Source organism: Silurus meridionalis, chromosome 4, assembly GCF_014805685.1.
Source record: "Silurus meridionalis isolate SWU-2019-XX chromosome 4, ASM1480568v1, whole genome shotgun sequence".
Taxonomy (NCBI): Eukaryota; Metazoa; Chordata; class Actinopteri; order Siluriformes; family Siluridae; genus Silurus; species Silurus meridionalis.
The window spans coordinates 3634798-3653755 of NC_060887.1; the positions used below are offsets into that span (position 1 = coordinate 3634798).

An 18958-nucleotide genomic window follows, 5' to 3' on the forward strand; every position below is an offset into this window, starting at 1 on the left:
CATCGCAATATTCACACCTTTTCTTAAAATCTCGTCTGGGTTTTTTCCGATGTCTGCAACTCATCCTTTGTTTTGTTTTGTGTAGAATTTTTATTTTTTACTAGTTTTACAAACCAGGGCTTTAGTTTTAACACACCAGCACTTTTCTCCAAATGCTTTTCCTAATTTTCATAGCTCTCGTCTTTTACTTAGTTTTACTTAAAATCTTCTTAAAATATATTTCTTATGCCATAACACTTCTTTATATAACATTTCCTGTCTTACTCTCATCCTGCCTGCATCTTAAGCTCATGCTCTCTCATGCTTACTTCCTGTGTGTTTTGGACAGTGTACCTCTTATACAAATTCTTGCAACTATTCTCCTACGTTCTTTATTTTCTGACGATGTGTTGTGCCTATTAACCTATTACTCTTCTCATTTTTATATTTATATATATTTTTATATGATTTTCACCTACGTTTCTACTTGTGTTTTGAAAATATGTGCATATGCTGTTTGAGTATAGTTAAGGCATGTTGCCTGCATGCTGTTTGCTTATTTTACTATTTTTATTTTACATTATATTTTCCTATCTTTTCCTTCCGGCCGACACACTTTGCCTGGTGTACGTGGTCACCACTTTTTACCGGCCATGGCATATATCTGTTTTCTGGAGTGACTATTGGTCCTCATATGCGTCTCTATTTTCCACCTCGAATATCTCTTCCAGTTCATACTCATGACACCTCTACATTTTTCCCCTTATTTTCCTAAAACTGCACAAACCTGAGAAATGAGAAACAAAGACACATTCTGACATCCTGAGTCAGTGTAGCAGACTGTTAACATAAACTACAGTCCAAATCCCAACCCTCAAAGCTCCTGTTCTTACTCTGTTTTGTTTCTGCATGGACTATTTCAGCCTGGTGGTCGTAAGTTTTTTGGACACTTTGTTTTTGGTGTTTTTTTCCTACGAGGACATTGTATTTTACCTGATAGTAGTAGGGCACATGTTTGATCTAAAATAATGAAAGTGATGAGACGGATCTCTTTGTACAAATAATCACACACACACACACACACACACACACACACACACACACACACACACACACACACACACACACACACACACACACACACACACAGTGTATATGAATATATAGGTGCTCCTAATAAAGTGTTTGTAATACATGAACACAATTAGTATCATTGTACACACAGTAACATGGTCATTTTTTTTAAACATATGCACAGAGTCGTTAAAGACTCCTAATATAAATAATACAAAATTACCGTAACATATAAATATCGAAAATGGCCCTGAATCCTGTATGTACTGTAGATGTTTTGTTTGAAGTGTTGTGATCATGAAGATGAAATCCTGCAGGTTATTTGGGTTTGTACTGAGTGATAATTGTTTCATAAACACCTTCTTATAAAATCCAACTCAAATGTTGAATAAAAATTCACTCTAAATTTGTAATCAGCGGCGTCTCACCATCACATTCCACTACGGGAGCGCAGGAGGAGGAGATGCCCGACTGCATGGAATACAGGAGAACATCAAATCCCCTACCATTAGATAACTGCAGAACACAGTGTAAATAACGACATATTTTCCTTCAATAAATCTGGAAATGCAGCCATTACGCTCTCACACAGTCGTTACTCTCTTTATGTTCTCATTTTCAGTCCTAACTATAATGATGTTCATGACAAAACTGGCATGAAGAAATGTGTTCACATGTCACATTTTCATCTTCAAATTGTATCTCGGGTGGTGATGCCACTAATTCATGCTGATTTTGCCAAGGTGTTAATGATCAGTGTAATTACTGTAAACATATAAATGCTGTGGTGACCCCCGTGTGTAATGCTGCATGATGGCACTGCTGGAGGATTACACCAATGGAAGATTAAGGAGAGAAAGAGTCTCCAGGGACCATGATGATTTCTCGGCCCATGATGATGACTGGATAATAAGCTGATTTAGATTCCTACAGCTGTGCTCCTGGATCTATGTGATCTATGCAGCTGCAGGACGTGATGACTGGCTTCTTGGTGACTTTAACAATATGTAGAAATTGTAAACATTGTCCTGATGTAGTCTATAATATGACAGGTGACAGAGGCTTCACCCCTCAGACGCTCCTCACCTCCAGAAATGCAGATGTGGAGCTCTGGATGTCTCAGGTGGAAGACTTTTATACCACCCGGAAAAAGTGTGTAAGATTATCAGGGTGTGTGGTGTTTTGCACAATGTGGCACTGAGGACCAGTTTCCCTCTCCCTCCTGACCTCCCTCCCCCTCAGCATTATGACCCCGAGCCACAGCCCCCTGCCCCACAAGAGCGATATAAACTAAGTGGAAGAATCCATGAGGAGGTCATACGCCGTTTGTAAGGAAGACAAAAATAATGGTTGTTATTAGTGTTTATTGTGACTCTTTGTAGTAAAAGATTAAAATCAAGATTTAAAAAAAGATAAAAAAAAAAAGATTTGACAAGACAGAAATAAAAAATGATCAAAAGACGAGACGATCTACAAGATACAATAGCTTTACACTCAGCTTTATACTATTGACTATAAGTGTAAAACTATCATAAATAGCCATAAGAGAAACAGAAAAAGGAAAAAGGCATGTTCAGACTCTCTGTTTCTCTTGTCGTCTTCTTTTTTTTCTATTTCTCCTTTTCTTTTGAAGGTTTTCTTGTCTCAGCTGAGCAACAATTTCCTCCCATCGCTCTCGGACTCTCATATAATGATCTGTTTTATTCTCTGAAGTCTTCTTTTCTTCCTCACAGAGATTCTGGGTATCCTGGAGCCCCCTGTTGGTCTGAAGCTGTAAGTTGTTCCTCTCCTCTATGTCAAGTTTAGATTTCTCTCTTTCATCCTCTTGTTTTTCTTTAAAATCCAACGTGGGCTCAAACTGAGCAACACGTTCCTCCAGTCGCTCTTTCTCTCTGATCAAATGATCTCTCTCCTGCTCTGCACTATTTTTATTTTCTCACAGTGATTCTGAGTATCCTGGAGCTCCATGGTGGTCTGTTCCAAAGTGAGCTTAAGCTGAGCAACATGTTCCTCCAGTCGTTTTTGTTCTCTCTTCCAGCTTTCTCTCTCACATTCTACAGTTTTCTCCAGTTCCTCATGGATTTTCAGGAAGACTGGAGCTCCATGGTGGTCTGTTCCAAAGTGACCTCAAGCTGAGCAACACGTTCCTTCAGTCGTTTTTGTTCTCTCTTCCAGCTCTCTCTCTCACAGTCCACAGTTTTCTCCAGTTCCTCATTGATTTTCAAGGAAGACTGTAGCTTCATGGTGGTCTGCTCCAAAATAAACTCAAGCTGAGCAACACGTTCCTCCAGTTGTTTTTGTTCTCTCGCCCAGCTCTGGCTTCTCTCAGTTATGTCCTGTTCCTGCTGCTTTCGCTCAGAAGCCAAAGTAGCCTCCAGCTTTTGCACCGTCTGTAGCAGAATGGCTTTCTCTTCTTTCTCTTCTGTTATCTTCTCTATCATTAGAAGAGAAAATGCATCCAAGTCTTTCTCTACTTTCTCCATGTGTTCCAGCTTCTCCTTCATTTCAGCAATCTGCTTAGTTTTCTTCTTTCTTCTGCTTTGAAAAAACTCTCTCAACCTTCTGAAGAGCTCCATGTTTATGCCTCTTTACTCACAAGCAAAAACATTGGAAATGAGAGAAACAGAGACGCATTCCCAATTATAGACGTTGCCTTACTGTGACGTCACAGGCAGATGCCCCGCCCTCCGTCTGTGACGTAACCCGGTCTCTTTTTACCTGACACTATGCGCATGCGCACATTACAGAGGTAAAGAGCGGATAAAATATCATGTCTTCACAGCTTTTCTGTTGTTCCTGAGAGAAGAGCGATATTACAGTCATAAATAAGATAAAAACGGCTGTAAACTGTGTATAAAGCGAGTGAATCCGAGTTGAGAAACGGAAGTTGACCGGAGTGACTCTATGAATGTTGCAGAATCATAAATGACCAGTAGGTGGCAGTGTGATGTGTATTAGAGCTCACTGTCACAGCAGGTAATTAGAAGTAGTGGAGCTCTAATGACGTCATTAATAGCGAGGACAAGACACACAGCAGTTTGGGATTCTTTTATTGACTTTATTGATTAATTGATTTGGAGTATGATTGTGTTTCTGATCAAAGTAAGTTCATGTGTATGGAGTAAAACAACCTGTACATTTCTCACTTCCAGACAGTATTATGAGATGTTCATCTGCTGGAAGTTCATGTTTAATGCTGCATGTTTTATAGGATTTATGAGCTGGAATAAATGTCCAAACATCTTAAATCAACACTGAGTGATTTTTTGGTAGATATTAGATCTTTTACATATTATTAATTTTTTAATATCTGTGATTTAAATACACATTTATAAATATAAAGGCTTTTAGTGTATATTAGAGATTAGAACATAAACCGACACAAATTAAATACAATAAAAAATGTATTAACTGAAATAAAACATCAAATATAAAGTTTCAAAATAAAATCTATCAATACATTTAAAATTATAACAATATAATAATAATAATAATAATAATAATAATAATAATAATAATAATAAGTTAAATACAGTGCAGTATTACAGCTTAAATATTTGAATTTATTTCAGATCAATTTTATTCATCCATTAAATAAATGGTGTCAGCGTCAGAGTAGTGTATTTACATGATCTGTTTCCAGGGTTTTCACGAACACAACTCTGTTATTACTGTTCTCTTTTCACAACGCCGTCTCTTTCAGTTCTAATAAAAGTTCTCATGTATTAAGAGGGAATTTTATGAATGATCAATAATGAAACACTTCATTACTGTTAGTTATTTACATATTTATTTACAGTAATAAAACTATTTCTGTAAAAAAGAGAAAGAAATAATAAATAAAAGCAAAATAAATAAAATGATGAATTCAGTGGAGCAGAACGACAGCACGATGACCTGAAAGAGAAAAACAGAGATGTGTTACTTTACATAATGTGTGTGTTTGACCGGTACACAGTGTGTGTTTAGTAAAGTTTTGTAGGACATTATGAGGACAGTATGACTTACGCTGTAGATGGAACCACTGCATGTTCCTGGATGGATGGAGGTAGGGCTTGGTGTGGCGGCTGCTCCCTGTCCACTGCTCAGCCATAGTGATACACAGTGACCTCCTGCTCACCAGCTTTCCATTCAACTCTCTGATGGCATTAGTGTCTTCATCCAGAGAGGAATATCAGACAAATCCAAAGCCTTTGGACCGTCCATTCTGCAGTACCACCTGTAGAAGTGAGTCAAGAGATACAGAAAGCAAAAACATGAGCATTACATCACTCTCATGTAGAAAACCATGAGAAATAACAAGCACTGTCTGTATCCTATAATATAAACAGAACAGCTGTGTTCTTTTATTAACAAGGTTCTGGTCTCACTGGTGAATGAACAATGAAGCACTTTTATTTAAAGGTAATTTTCTGAGAGCAGAAACTTGCTGCAAGTGTACACTGGTTCTGGTATAATAGAGGATCTAATCCTCATTCCTACAGAAAACAGAACAAATTCAGCATCCAATGTGTGAGTGCATGTGTGTGTTTGCATTGCTGACTTTAATAATACACACTGATCAATCACTCAGTATTAAACCAATTATTACATGTGACCAAACACAGCTGTGACCAAAACCTGCTCCAGTTCATGAAGGTCTCTATAAAACACACTGGAAATAGAATCAGAATAGTTCCTGTGTGTCCAGTCTGAGAGGCTGCGGTATGAATCGCCTGTTCCACTGCTGCTGGTTTTCTTTTCCAGGATTTGCAACTGGAACATCTGTAGATGCAGACAATCATCTCATGTTAGCATCCAATCAGAAGGTAAATTTTGCTAACATGAAAAGTTCTCTTCTGTTTTGAATCTTTAACTGCACTTAACACAAAACTAATCGGACGGCTTTGACTCACTCTGTGGATGGATGTTCTTGTTGGCATTGGGTCTTGGGTCTGGGCAGGGTTTTGAAGGCGAGATAGTTTCTACCTTCATGCCGTGACTTCGTCCCTGGGTGGTCTGAGAGGGACTTAAGTACACAGTCCTGCTGCCCAGCACCCTGCCGTTCATCTCCACTATGTCTACTCGAGCCTCATCAGGACATGAAAACGTCACATACCCGAAGCCTTTTGAGCGTCCGTTCTTCATCATGACCTGTACGGGACAGCGAGCAGAAACACAAAGCAAAGACTGCACATCAAACGTGTTAGAGGTTCACAATATCAGAGCTCTCCACATTCCGAAAATACTCCAGCTGAGTACAGGGAGGAAACCCCAAGTTACTGAAAACGAAGTAAAATGTAGGGATCAGTAGTTATAAATGACCTGTGCAGTGAGGACAGTCCCAAATCTCAGGAACGCTTCCTACAGGTCCGTCATCCACAGTACAGTCCAGATTTCTCAGCAGCAGTGTGACTGTCTACAGAACAACATCCAGTGTGTTCATCACTTCAAGAGTCAAGTCAAGTCAAGAAGCTTTTATTGTCATTTCAACCATATATAGCTGATGCAGTACACAGTGAAATGAAACAACGTTCCTCCTGAACCCAGGTGCTACATACAACAACATAAAACAACAGTAACAGAACAGAAGAGCACAGGGCCAGGAACTTAGATCCTCACCACATAAAGTGCATGTGTGCAACTGGTGCAAACAGTGCAAAAGACAACACAGGACAGTGCAGGACAACACAGGACAGTGCAGGACAACAAACAATACACAAAATATATTAAAAAAAATAGCAATAGCTCTGCTAGTAAAACCTGTCGTGACTGAATAAGGAGCACAGTAGCAGAAAATGTAAACAGAGAAATGTAAACAGAATTGTGCAATTCTACAAAAGCAGCAATCAAAATAACCTGAACAGTGACCAAAGGATTGGACAAAATATTGTGCAAAAACAGCAAGTCCCGGAAGATCAGCAACAAACGGCATGTAAACATTTTGCGATAATGAATGAAAGGTGTGAATGGTGCTGAAACCTGGGTGTGTGAAGTGTATGTGTGTTGAGTCCGGTTGTACAGATCAGTCACTCAGTTGTGTGTAAGTGTGTGTGTGTGTATGTGTGTATGAGAGAGAGTTCAGTTTAGATGTTTGTTGAGGCTGATGGTTTATGGAAAAACTGTTGCACAGTCTTGATGTGACGGCCCGAATGCTTCAGAACCGTTTCCCTGATGGTAGGAGGGTGAAGTGTGTGTAACGGGTGTGTGTGGTCATCCACAATGCTGTGTGCTTTGCGGATGCATTTACATTCATTTACATTTCTTTAGGTTAAAAAAAAACAGGAAACATTCAGCATTAGACTTTTGAGTAAGTTGTGCTGTGTGATTCGTGATAATCAGATTTATGGTGAGACATAAACACCTTCAACAAAGTCAGACTCATAAATAATATTTTACCTGATTATCTACACACAGTTATACATTTTCTCACATTCTCTAAAGTCTCCAAAAGTCCAAAGGACTTCAGCCTGTTCTTTTTGATCCTCCACCTTCTGCTCCTCAACTTCTGCTTCTCCACCTTTAAAGAAGTGTCAGATAGAGATGGGTTATATTTAACATTCAACATGCGCCCAATATTACAAGAAGAGTATCTGTTCTTGATGAAGACTGTTTGTTCAGGTGAAATAACACAAGGCAGAACTTTCTCCAGACGGCAGGTCAGAGTTTTGCTAAGATTTTGTATCCTGGTCCAGGTGATTTACCAGAAGGCATACTTGCTAAGGCTATTTCTGTATCAGATATAAACTCATCCAATTGTAATGCTGTACCTACACTTATTGTAGGAATACATACATTTTGAAAAAGGCCTCTAATGTTAAAGTGTCAGCAGATAAAGGAGCAGTATATAGTGATTTATAACATTGGAGGAAACAGTCATTGATTGTTAATACTGGAGTGTAGTGGTCATCATGTCTGTTTTACATGCAGAAGGTCTTGGGTTTGACCCACAGTGGAGACATGCTCTTGAGCCATTTTGGAATGTTTTTTCTCCATTACTGATACAAGCACAATGCAGAAACATGCTGTTTATTTATTTTTAGGATTGAGTAACAATTTGTAATATATAAACCTTATTCATGTTTACAACCTGCATGGTCCCACTGGGAGTTGAACCCAGAACCTTCTGCATGTAAAGCAGATGTGATGACCACTAACCTATGGATCCACACAATCACCTGCACAGCATAAATAAGCATAAATAATGATTCAGGTAACATGTTTTCAGATTGCAACAATCCAGTTTTGGGAAACTCAATGTACCCTCAGCTTTCTATTCTCAGTTAAGTTATTTTCAAATACAGTAGTACATGATTAATTCATTAATATGAGGAAGATTAATCCTCATCATTGATCTTCATAGAGTGGCTGAGAGGAGCTACTCTAAAAAGCTGGAAAATTAGTTTTCAGCCAACGACCCTGCTTCAGTGAAGAAAGGCCTGAGAGACATGGTGCAGTCATAAAAACCTGGAGCTTAACACGCTTAAAACAGTGGAGATGATTGTGGATTTTAGGTGAACCCCCTGCTCTCCCCCAACTCACCATCATGAACAGCACTATGGCAGCAGTGGAGTCATTCAGGTTCCTGGGCACCACCATCTCTCAGGGCATGTAATGGGACAATCACATCGACTCCATTGTTAAAAAGGCTTAACAGAGTATGTACTTCCTTCACCAGCTTAGAAAGTTCAACAGGAGTTGCTTTAATAACTGTCTGGTTCTGCTCAGCTGTAAAATCAGACATCAGAGGACTACAGAGGACAGTTTAGACGGCTGCAATGGTTATCGGTGTCCCCCTGCCCACTTTTCAAGAACTGTATACATCCAGAGTGAGAAAAGGGCTTTGAAAATCATGTTAGCCACTACACAATGGAACCAGTTAAGGGACCCTAATGGTGGAATTTATTTCCCTCTAACAGGATATGGTTACTTTATATTTACTTTCATTGTATTTTTTTATTTAAAAACTTGGCCACCTAGCACATGGGGCTTTTGTCTCTCCTTATTGTTTTACGACCACTTTTGTGTGTGAAGCAGAGGTGATCACAACCACGCTAAGCTTCTGAAATACTAGACATTTGCTGATAATTCAACATGATGATATATTTTCTGTGTTTTAGACCGGATGTTATGTGAAGCACGTTATGTTATCGTCTAAGATCATAAATAACCACAGGGTTAACAAGGCTAAGAATCCCCTATAACTATAACTCAATAATCACGTGTTTAGCATTAACGTTAGCCAAAACTGATTCACAGAAAGCAAAACACGGACGGTGAAATGGAACTGACCAGCTGGCAGAGGATTCTTTCTGGTCTTTAAGCCGTCCTTTAACGCAAATCAAGCAAAGATTTATCCAAAAAGAAAGATTCATTCTCAATTTAGCATTTGTAATTAGCATTAGGTGTATGACTGTGTATCATATGGCTTTCGTATGATTCTTTGACTTAAATACTAAAGATTCTATTAACTCAATCCACAACCCACAACCCATTTAAATACAGTTTATTGTAATAACTATAACTTACACAAAAATGGTGTATTTTGAAACATGACCTTCAAATGAAGCACGTTAGCTGTCTTAGCTCATTGCAAAATATCACTACATTCCTTAAAATAGTCTTCCCAAAACACACCGTTACATTATCGTTAAGCATTTGTGTAATATATTAAGGGTATTTTCAATAATAAAACTACAAGAATGTTTGCCTGAACCAGAGAACATCCAGCCCCTTCACTCTTACTGGTAGAGCTGAAACAGGTGCTGAGTTTGGAGACTGCTTGAACCTCTTTTCTGGTTGATAGCTGGTGTGTGGAACCCACTTCTCCTCAGAAGATTCAACTAAATGGCTGTTGGAAGACAAAGAAAGAAAGAAAAAATAGCATTGTATATCAAGTACATACTTTTGTGGTGGTATAAAACTTTTTCACACCATTGTGTATATTTATTTGCAGTGTTTTGCTCGTTACTAAAAAATAGTAACTAGTTACAGTTACTCGTTACTTCATTCAAAAGTAACTCAATTACTTTGTTGATTATTTACACCAAAAAGTAATGCGTTACTGTTAAAAGTAACTTTTTAGTTACTTTTTTAAAGAACCTTCTTTAATGTTCCCATTAATGCCCTTTTATGTGTTATGGTCTACAAACACAAAACTGAATTAAACACAAAGTCATTTTTAAACATTATTTTATTAAAGTCAGAGCAGCACAAACTGAATACATCACAAGCATTTCTGAAATAAATAACAAAACAAGCTGAATAATATATTCACAATCAAAAACTAAAGTGGCTTCTGCTGTTGTGTTGAGCTCTTAAACATGTTCTTTTAACAGCTGAAGTATGAAAACAGAACACCGGGTTAGCTTCTAGCTTCGTCGAGGCATGTAGATTCTGAAGGAGCTTCGGCAGATTGGAGTTGCTGTTTATCGCAGTAGATACGAGCTTCGAACCAGAAAGACACAGCTTACATTTGACATTTTTTGTCTTTATACTTAACTAAAGTGAAATAATGAGCATATTTCCACTTTGAGAAACTCGTCTTGCTCTCGCCTCGACTTGCCATTACAGACCTGAATAAACGGAGACACGCCCACAGCGCGTCTTCTTCATGTTTACAGTGGTTCATCCACCAATCCTACAATGCGACGCTGCTGTAAGCTGGTTAGGCTGTAGTTTACACTTCAGCCCAAATTCATTCATTTATAAAAGTAACGGGTAACGCACCATACGGTAATGGTAACGGAGTTACTATATTTTTACAGTATTGTTACAGTATTAGTTATTGTCAAAAGTAACGCGTTACCGGCCCAACACTGTTTATTTGCATGTTTGTCACACTTTAATGTTTCAGATCGTGAAACTAATTTAAATATTAGTAAAAGATACACAAGTGAACACGACATGCAGATTTTAAATGAAGGGGAAACAAAATCCAAAACTACATGGCCCCGTGTGAAAAAGTGTTTGCCCCCCTGTTAAAACTGTGCTAACTTTTTTGTTCACACATGGCAAAAACATGGAACAGTGACCTTCCCAGGAGTGGCCGGCTGACCAAAATTACCCCAAGAGCACAACGACGACTCATCCAAGAGATCACAAAAGACCCCATAACAACATCCAAAGAACTGCAGCCTCACTTGCCTCAGTTAAGGTCAGTGTTCATGACTCCCTCATGAGAAAGAGACGGCAAAAATGATCCACACGGCAGAGATCTAAGACTGAAACAGCTGCTGAGCAAAAAGAACATAAAGGCTCGTCTCAGTTTTGCCAGAAAACATCTTGATGATCCCCAAGACTTTTGGGAAAATACTGAAAGTTTAACTTTTGTAAGGTGTGTGTCCCATCACGCCTTGCGTAAAAGTAACACCGCATTTGAGAAAAAGAGCGTCATACCAACAGTGAAATATGGTGGTGGTAGTGTGATGGTCTGGGGCTGTTTTGCTGCTTCAGGACCTGGAAGACTTGCTGTAATAAATGGATCCATGAATTCTGCTGTTTACTAAAAAATCCTGAAGGAGAATCTGTTTGTGACTTCAAGCTGAAGTGAACTTGGGTTCTGCAGCAGGACAATGATCCAAAACACACCAGAAAGTCCACCTCTGAACGGCTAATGAAAGAAAAAATGAAGACTTTGGAGTAGCCTAGTCAAAGTCCTGACCTGAATCCTATTGAGATGCTGTGACATGACCTTCAAAAGAAGGTTTGTGCTTAAAAACCCTCCAATGTGACTGAATTACAACAATTCTGCATAGATGAGTGACCAAAATTCCTTCACAGCGCTGTAACAGACTCATCACAAGTTATCACAAACGCTTGATTGCAGTTGTTGCTGCTAAGTGCGGCCCAACCAAAAATTAGGTTTAGGGGGCAATCACTTTTTCACACGGGGCATGTAGTTTTGGATTTTGTTTTTCTCAATAATAAAAACTGCATGTTCACTTGTGTTATCGTTATCGTATCATTCGTTGTTCAATCAGGCTCTTCATCTCTCTCTTAAAGAGTAACTGGGAATCGGACCTTAATTATAATTTCACGGATGAGGAATGGTCCAAGGCCCTTGGTCGTGTACATTCCTCCTCTATATGCGCCCGTCATTCGTTAATACAGTGATCAGTGATGGGTGTCGGCCCACAACCCCACAAATCCCTCCTTGTCATCCTTACAATCAAACATGCTCGCCTTTTGTTCAATAGTAGCAAAGAGACTTATATTACTGAACTGGAAGAATCCTCACCCACCCAGTTCTTCTCATTAGATACATGACCTGTCTCAGTTTATTCAAATAGAAAAGATCAGATTTACATAACTTAGTATTACGGAAAGGTTTTACACCACCTGGCAACCATTCTTATTGTATTTAAGAGAAAGAGGAAAATAAAATCCTGTTCTCTTTGTTTAGCCTTTTTGAGCTCTTCCCCTTGTCCCTGACTTCTTGGTAGATGTAGAAAAGAGAAAGGAAAACATATATCTTAGAGAGTGTTAATGTACTTAGGTGCAAATCTTTTATTTTGTTTTATTCTTTTTTTTTCTTTCTTTCTTTCTCCTGTTCTTGATGCTCACATTCATGATTGTAATTATATGTATAACTTAGAAAGAGAGAGACCAATTTCTTGTTGTTGGACTAAATTAACCACTGTTTCATTGTCTTTCTCGCCTGAGTGTCTTTCTGTTCGAATGCATCAATAAAAAAGAGTTGGATAATAATAATAATAATAAGAAGAAGAAGAAGCCAAGTGATTTTAAGACTGCTTAGAGGTTGTTACTTTGGCAACTGAACATAATCACTAAAGGTTTTGCGTTGGCCGGGAATCGAACCCGGGTCAACTGCTTGGAAGGCAGCTATGCTCACCACTATACCACCAACGCCACACTGGCAGGGGCGAACATCGCCGAATGAATCCATGTTAGAAGAACGTTGGTTGTTTTGAACTTCTCAGCAAACCGTTTCATTCTCCTGCTCTACTGCAACTGCGAATGTATGCAAAAGTGCAAACAGTGACCAAGAAGCTTTTCCCTGTGGTAGTTACTGTAGTGTAGTGGTCATCACGTTCGCCTCACACGCAAAAGGTCCCTGCTTCTACACCAGGCAGAAACAAGGTTGTGATTTTGAAGCTAGTGTTACATTCTTAGGCCTGTAAACTGTGTTACTCGACAGCATTAGAGAAATGTAGAAAACTTTCTATTATATTGTTTCTGTAGTGTAGTGCTTTAAGTGTTATTGGTGCTGTTTGAACTACAAAAATGTTCAAACAAGTTAAATGTTCCTTATTTTAAAATATGCAAATGCAGTTATAGGAAAATAAAAATTTTTATTTCAATAAAATCTGAATTCAAGAAATTCCTGGAAAAAAAATGACTTTGACTTATTTTACACACAGAACTGTGCAGTAAAGCTGAAACTCTACATCTTCAAACTGCATCATGTAACTGAAAAAAAAAGCAAAACTTTACAGGATGTGGTGTTTTGCACAATGTGGCACTGAGGACCAGTTTCCCTCTCCCTCTTGACCTCCCTCCCCCTCAGCATTATGACGCCGAGACACAGCCCCCATGAGGAGGTCATACAGCGTTTGAAAGGAAGACAAAAATCATGGTTTAACTTCATCTTTTAATAATTGTGCAATTTTACTTTTGTCACATTTTCCCAAAAGTTTATCATGTGGATTTTAATTATTTATCTTAAAAGCATCCTCCAGTTGAGAAACACTGATTTAGAATCAGGATTTAAATGATGTCGAACACTTCAATAAACACGTGATTTATTATTTTAGATTTTTATTGATTTTATTAATTATTATTGGACATGGAGAGGTTTAGCTTTCAGTTGCTGTCCTTGATGTCCAGACTCACTTGCCTTTTTTTTCTATTCTTTTCTTTTTTTACTGGAATGGGTGATAGTTGTCTGATCCAGTCCGGCAGGGGAACAGATATAGAACTGTGAGACTTCAGTGCAGACCACACCTCATCGTGAAACTTCAAACCACCACCGTGAGAACTCGCTGAGAATACCTTAGAGTCTGTTGTGTGACATTTGCGACAAAGGATAGGACGACAATTCCAATCACGATGTTTTGCTGGTTCAGTTGTCCATAGAACATAGCCACAGAAGGTGATGGTGTAGTACGTTACAAAGGTGCTTTGCATGACGAAGTCCGTGAACAGAAAACTGTGAGTGCTCGGAGCACCCGGCGAGCTTGCAGTAACTCCAAACGATTGGGCAAGGGTAATAGCCCTACGCACATGAAAGATACGGGTGATCAGCTGAAGTCCTGCAGGAAGATCATAGACAGAGTTCTGGATGGAATCTAGCCACATTCCATCTGGGGAGAACATGTTAGCATGGTGCAGAATGTCCATCACCGGTCTGAACGGGTCCGCATCAGTTCCCCAAACGAATTCGTCCTTTACTGGAGGAAACCCGAACCATTTACGGGGTAAATTATAACACCGTTCACCTAAAGGACAGGTGGGCTCCAGGCACCACAGGCAATGCTTTGGAAGAAGAAGGAAATAACAAGCATCGCAGGTAGGTCTAAAGGTGTCAAAGTTGATGTGATACCCCTCAGCACATGCTTCGATGTACGCACACATGCGTTGATGCAGACTTTGCAGGAGCCACCTTTGTTCACCAACTGCCATGTTCCTGCACACAGCATAAAATACACACAACAACAACATGATTTATATACGATATAATCAAAGAATCAGAATTAAAGCGTAGAAAGAGTTTAGTGCTTTTAGTTATAAGGAAACGTTTGTTACAGTCATTTTTTTCTCATTGACTAGGGCCATAATCCCTCCATCCAAATCCACATAGATGTTTTGATCCATATCTGTGGAGATGTTTTCTGTAGAAGACTCTTCACCTGTAATTTTATACACTGGGAGCTGTACGTATTGTCTAAACAATGACAAGGAATTCCACAACAGATAAAACATGTCACGGCTGCAAGGATTATTAAAATTGTAGTCCCAGTCTGACCCTATTCTACTCTATTTATTAGTATATTATGTTAATTATACTTGGAGTAAACAGGTTACATGAGTTTGATTAAAATATGGGATAAATAGGTTAAATTAAGCTACTTCATTGTATCTAATAGATTCTATACTAATTATTAAATACATATGATGGATTAATATAAAAAGCTAAACTATAAAAGTTAATCTTAGCTAGCTAATGTCACTAAATAATTACTTTTTACTTTTCAAGTCTTCTACTAAATTGTCAGGAATCCCCCTGCCACGCCCCCTTTGGTGCTTCGGGGAACGCCCTGCTCCTTCTCTCATCTGCCCCGCCCACATGGAGCTCCTCGCATCGGGCTTCATTGAGAACACCTGAGGCATATTCACTCACTCATCACACCGCCGATATAAACCCCACATTCCCCAACACTCCGGCTCCTTTATTGCATGTTCCTGTGTGTTCATATTGCCTTATGTGCGCGCGCATGCGTTTCCCGCTACGTGCAGTTCGACCCGGACTCTCGCGCTCTCGCTCCGCGTGCACTCTTTCCAGGCGCACCGTGGATATTACTTTCCTTTTTCCCGGATTCCCTCATTCGGATTATTCCTCAGACTCTGGACTATTGTGGGTCACCAGAATAATCCTTTCACAGCAAGTATCTGTGTTTTGTCTTCGTCCTTTTGTTTAAATAAAACTTTATTCGTTGTTACTTTGGCTTCTGCCTCCGTTTCCCGCATGACATAAATAATGTACAATATTCTACCATAATTATTTAGAAGACTTACCAGGTACCTGTATGAAGAAATGTTTAATAGAAGTTGTAAATGTTCTTAGTTGCTGCTAATCGCTGCTGCTTCTTGCTGCTGTTTGTTTGTTTGGCGGTTGTCATGGAGATACTAGAATTTTTATGATGATTCTGTACACATCACTCTGGTAGGAGATTAAACCAAAAATTCAGCCTTAAAGAAAATAACTGTTTTATCCTGTTCCTTTTGCCACATCTCATCTCTGAGACTTTTCAGATGTTGCTACACTGAAAACTAAATACAGATCTCAGCTCAATATTGAACATGACTTGAGAGTGACAGTATCAAGTCTACAACCCCGTTTTAAAAAGATTTATGAAATGAATTTGCTCTATTTTGCACAGACTGCAAAGTGAAAGTCCAAGTGATATCACAACTACACCTTTATTTTCTCTATTTTTGTTTTTGATGCTAGTTGATGTTCATTTAGAATTGGATAGTTCAATAAATTAGACATTTTTCAACTTAAAGAATTTCATTATCCTTTTTTGAGGTGCTGAAGGACAGGTGGGTTTAAAAACCCACCCCTCTGAAGTGGTAAAAGGCAGAAAAAGATTGAGAATCACTGCATTAAAACACAAACAGAAGTCACATTAGTACAGAATGGAGCATAAAGCACGTCCTGATAGTGCCGCTAGAGGGCAGTGTGAGACAGAGTTGAGGATGTGAGCTGTGTGAAGCTGGAGATCAATAGTCTGTTAAGGGGTGGGAAGAGGGGAAAAGAGAGAGGAAAAATTAGAAAAATGGAAGAAAAAGAGGAAATAAAAAGATGATGGACATTTGTTATGGTTTTTGGCAAATTGATGTGTATATATTTGATAGCAAACTGCCTTTTTATCTGCTTTCCAGGGAGAATCTCTGATGTGAATGACGCTGGTTTGAATCCCACCTCAGACACCGCTGAAATCCCCCAATAGTGCACAAAAATACTGATGATGTGAATAAAAATACATCACTTGTCACTCATGTTAATTAATATCTATATGATTTGACTAATTTTTCCAATAAAGGGGCATAAAATGGATGTTTATTTTCTTAATGTACTTATTTAACCTTTAACATTTTTAACAAAAGTTTATTATATGGGACATGTTTTTTATTTCTGTTTATTTATATTCTACTTAATAATAACAATAATGAAGATGATAATGGGTTCAGCAGTTTCACAGAATAATTCATGAGTCACTGTTTTATGAACAATAAAACATTTTATTTTTAATTACTGAAAATGCTACAAAATGTCAAATGAAAATTATAATAGATGCAAACACACAAAAATACAAACATTGATAAAAAAAAAGTCCCTAATTGGGTTTAAAACAACAACCTAATCATAAATAACTATAGATTATAATAGTAGTAAATCCACACAAATAAACAGTAAAATGAGTCGCTCACAACACCAGCAAGAAATAATTAAAGGAGCAGAACTGGAAGAAACAGCAGGACTGGATGCAGATGAAGGACTGGATGAAGGAGATGGACTTTGACTACTAGGCTGTAAAGACACATATTGTATATTATGAACTTAAACATAATAATGATGATAATGACATATAAAGGTCATTTTAAATGACATAAAAGTGCAGGCTGTATAATGGTGGGGGTGAAGGTAGGGGGCGCTACAGCAGTAGGAGTGGAGTAAAGCAGGTGGAACACTTGCAGCAGGTGGAACACTTACGACCTGGTAAAAGAACAATAAAGAGTGTGGAACACAGGTTTTATTTACCTTTTAGTCTTGATATTTTTTACAGATCTAAATAAGAAGAAACATTGAAAATCTAACATTCACACATTAATATGTTTAATCCACAATCATCTCTGTACACTAGTGAGAGTCTGAGGGCAGAAGTGAAGTGAAATGAAGATCTAAGATAAGATAAGATAAACCTTTATTCGTCCCACAGTGGGGAAATTTCTATGTTACAGCAGCAAGACAAAGAAATAAAAATAGATGCAAATATATATAAAAAAGAATATACAAAAAAATAAAAAACAGAAATAAAAATAATAACAATAATAATAATAATAATAATAAAGAAATAAAAATAAATGCAAATATCTAAAAATAATATACATATACTACAATACCAGTATATATACAGTACAATGTAATAATACAAATAGGAAAAAAAAAAAAAAAAAGTACGCTTTTTAAGTCATGTTTTGAGGTAGTATTGCACGTAAATTGCTGGTAATATTGCACATAATATTGTACCTGATTTGTTTAATAATATTTCACACAGATAAAGTTATTGCACATCTTAAAAAGTAATAGCAGTGTTGTATGTTGGTGACTGGTTTTACTGGGAACAGCTTTGGTTGTATAGTCTAATAGCAGCAGGGAGAAAAGACCTTCTGTATCGCTCCTTCAGACACTTGGGATGTATTAGTCTGTTACTAAAAGAGCTGCTCAGCGATGTAACGGTTTCATACAGGGGGTGGGAGGCGTTCTCCAGCAATGATGATAGTTTTGTTACCATCCTCCTTTCTCCCACCTCCTGTACAGTGTCCAGGGGAATCCCCAGCACAGAGCTGGCCTTCCTGATCAGCTTGTCTAGTCTCTTCCTGTCTGCAGTAGATCTCATCTATAAATATAACACACTTTAACACACTTGAGCAAAAACCAAAGTCTTTTACAATGATCTCAGTGCTTCCACTATTTGATCACTGGATGAGAAATGGGAATAGATAAAGCAGATATTGTTATATATAATTAGGGATGTAAACATCACTTTATTGAGATTTTGTACATGAAAATAAATATTGCAACAAGTATTTCTGCATCCCACAGCAGAGGACATTTAAAGCACATGAGTGTGGTCACAAATATAGTTGTGCAGGTCCACAGTGACGTGACATGAAAGAGATGATCACCTGAAAGTCTGAAATGAACACTTTAGGAGGGTGGAATCCACAAAGACGTTTCTGTGGTCCACCGGAAAGTTTCAACTGGTCGTGGACCTGCACTGGACATTTCTCCCTCTGTACAAATAAAGACCTTTAGGTTATGGTACCTGTGTTTAATCATGTTCTCATACACATTTTAACAGCACAAACCTTATAAAACAGATCGAACCATTTCTCCTGACAGGGAGCAGGTGTGTTTCCAGCTTCAGAGCCAAACCCCAGTGCTGCCAAACCGCCA

The 18958-nt window shown here is 38.3% G+C and overlaps 1 protein-coding gene, 2 long non-coding RNA genes, 1 other non-coding gene and 1 pseudogene across 4 annotated transcripts in view; 2 read left to right on the forward strand and 3 right to left on the reverse strand.

Annotated features, from left to right (window-relative positions):
• Positions 1-18958, reverse strand: part of LOC124384578 (zinc finger protein 850-like) — a 1373244-nt gene that overhangs the window by 607004 nt on the left and 747282 nt on the right. The gene's annotated exons all lie outside the window — the stretch shown is intronic.
• LOC124384668 overlaps positions 1-18958 on the forward strand; it is a 920651-nt pseudogene that overhangs the window by 597202 nt on the left and 304491 nt on the right.
• On the reverse strand, positions 5995-7522 carry LOC124384756. Its single transcript, XR_006925569.1, has 3 exons — positions 7466-7522; positions 6358-6451; positions 5995-6186 (listed from the first exon to the last, which is right to left on the reverse strand). It is a non-coding gene; the product is annotated as an uncharacterized LOC124384756 (long non-coding RNA).
• trnag-ucc lies at positions 12832-12903 on the reverse strand. Its single transcript has one exon. It is a non-coding gene; the product is annotated as a tRNA-Gly (tRNA).
• LOC124384669 lies at positions 15353-16834 on the forward strand. The gene is made up of 2 exons (XR_006925443.1): positions 15353-15659; positions 16660-16834. It is a non-coding gene; the product is annotated as an uncharacterized LOC124384669 (long non-coding RNA).